Source organism: Tachypleus tridentatus, chromosome 7, assembly GCF_004210375.1.
Source record: "Tachypleus tridentatus isolate NWPU-2018 chromosome 7, ASM421037v1, whole genome shotgun sequence".
NCBI classification, from domain to species: domain Eukaryota; kingdom Metazoa; phylum Arthropoda; class Merostomata; order Xiphosura; family Limulidae; genus Tachypleus; species Tachypleus tridentatus.
Window position 1 is genome coordinate 75,069,733 of NC_134831.1, and position 3,138 is coordinate 75,072,870.

Below are 3,138 nucleotides of genomic sequence, written 5' to 3' on the forward strand. Positions count from 1 at the left end.
TGTAGCTTAAGTAAATGAAGAATAATGAACATGATAAAACCAGTTTTAATTGATGCTGGTTAAGGAATACATGTAATTAGGCTTAATGAAGTATTTGTGTAGATTTCACAACTTTGAGTAGAAGGAGATTATATTAGATTATTTAAGTGTTAAAACAAATCTACATCAGGCTATCTGTTTAATCCGCTAAGGTGAATAGAACCCCCTGATTTTAGTGTTGTAAATCCGTAGACTTACCGCTGTACCAGCGGGGGATGATTATTTAAGTAACTTTGGAATTGAATATATTGGGTTTACAAAATTAATTTCTTAAAATTTTCGAATGTTATTGATTTTTAAAGAAATTTCACAGTATAGTGTAGCTTGGTCCCACATTTGGTGTGGGCTGCATTAATGTAATTTTGAATTTTGTAATGCATTGTGTAGCCTTAAGTTTCTCAAGTTGAAATGTTCTTTCAGTGTATGAACACCAGTGTCAGGAAAACAGTCAATACTCCTTAGGTTGCTGACCAAGTTTCAACAGGAGAGACTCGGTATTTATTGGTCAATTTTAATTTATCGAAGGTCTGCGTACATTTTCTAAAAACTTGTTTTTGTTGTACTTGTTTATTGGCCAAGTACCTTTTGAAATACCACTACATGGCTTTACACATTTGTGTGCGAGTTATCATCAAAATAGTGTATTTTGTATGCCTTCTGAATGCTCTAACGAACGAGTTAAACAGTTTGTTCATTGGCGTTTGCTGTTAAGACATTTTTAAACTCAAACTACCACATTCTCTCTTTCTCACGAACAAGGCCCGTCCTCGAGCTTCGTCTCGGAATCTTTAGAATACCACTTTTTGGGCGCCAATATTTAAGTGGAAATCCAGTTTTTGCGTTTCTAATAAACAGGACTTTGAACACAAAATCTCTCGTACGTCAAACAATTGATTTACTAACCTAATTAAGGGTTAACTCACTCTCGTTTGCTACTAAGCCATTTTTTTAACAACTCAAACTGATAGAATTACTTGCGAAAAGGGATTTTTTTAATTTCCAGTTGTCCTTTTTTAACGTTTTTGTCACAGATTAAACGTTTAGAAAACTTTAAAAATATGCTTATTTAATTTATTATGTGAGTAAATGAACACGAAACTTTTAATCTGTTGTTTTATATAAATATTTGTGTGTTTTTAATAATTGCATATAAAATAGAAATATTCCAGGCAGACAAAGTCAGGAAGTAGGTATTGGTTATTTTATACTGCGCTTAAACCTGTCACCCACGTTATGAAAAAATTACTGAAATTAAATATTTCAGTTAACAAACCTGCAGGTTTTTATTTGTTTGGAATTAAGCACGAAGCTACACTATGGGCTATTTGTGCTCTGCCAGCCACAGGTATCGTAACCCGGTTTCTCGTAATTGGAGCCCGCAGAGATACCACTTGGGGTCCAAATCCACAGGTCTGAATTAGTTATTCAATAATATCCTATGTGAACTTACTTTATTCAATATTTCGTTTTACTGAGTAATTTTACATTGTTTCACCACTTTGTTTTATTATTGTAACTTTGATATTTTTTAAAAAAAAGAATGTTCCTTTCATGTAAGTTAAGTTAAATTTTGAATTTATTTAAACATTAAAAATATTTGGAAGGATATTCTTTTTTATTTTCAACTTTATTATTTCTATGTTTCTTAATTTTAGTCTCCATTTTCTTCAATTTCAGTTGAACAGCTAAACTTTCAATGCACGACATAACACGAGACATTTCGATCCTTCACATAACTTCGACAAAAAGTCAAGATGTGATAATAACGTAAGATATTCAACCATTGAGCGTTTTTTTTTTAATGTTGTTTTTGAAGTATCAAAATCAACCATTTTAAAGATTTTTTGGGCCTGGCATGGCCTAGCGCGTTAAGGCGTGCGCTTCGTAATCTGAGGGTCGCGAGTTCGCGCCCGAGTCGCGACAAACATGCTCGCCCTCCCACCCATGGGGGCGTTATAATGTGACGGTCAATCCCACTGTTCGTTGGTAAAAGAGTAGCCCAAGAGTTGGCGGTGGGTGGTGATGACTAGCTGCCTTCCCTCTAGTCTTACACTGCTAAATTAGGGACGACTAGCACAGATAGCTCTCGAGTAGTTTTGTGCGAAATTCCAAAGAAAACAAAAAAAAAAAGATTTTTTTTAAAAAACAACTCTCGTCTTGGCATACCAGATAATTTGCTACATGAACAACTTTCTTCCATTTATCAGATTTTCTGCAGAACCAATTTGTATTTTGCAAATGCCTGCTATTTTAATGGTAATAAATACACACTCGTATAAACTGTGGTATAATACGAAAAACTGTATTTAACCCTTGAAGTTTTACTCCATGTACACATTTCTTCTGTTTGAAAAGGACTCATTGACATAAGCGCTTCAATATTTAAGAAATTTATTTTTTATCACAAAGGATATTTCAAATAAGGAAACAAGGTAAACAGATATAAATACCAAATTTCACAAAATAAAAAAAAATCATTTTTTTTTCTAATCCAGTGTTGAACGCCATATCTCGTCAATAATTGTTAAATGTACTGATTATCACGCGAACCAAGTCCAAAAACATGGAGTCTCATCCAAACATTTGAAGACGATTTTACTAGAACTCTTCCAAACAATATAACTAGTAAGATACCAAATATTATACTTTACATTAGACATGTGGACTTCCTCTTCCCCGACAAAAAAAATATGGAAACCCAAGGTACAGTAAAAACATTTAAATAACTGGTTACAAGCAAGCGTATAGTTTTATATTACTCTCAAACACGTCACTGACTTGAAAATGAAATACCAGCGCGAGATATAATTATAGAAGAATTACGTATTTTGTTATCTAGTGAGCAAATAATGTAATGTATTGAAGAAAAAAATTATTAATTTATTCCCTTTCTGAGAGCAGATACGTAATAATACGTATAATACTTCTAAGAGTTAAGAATAATGACTTGGTTAGTTTAATGTTACGGTTAAATACACATTTGTTATAACATTGGCATTAGAAAAACATGCGATAAATGTCTTCCCAGGAAAGCTGCACGAAAAGTACATTCGAAGTTTGATTTGGATGTTTTTGTTTACTTCATTATGACAACTATGG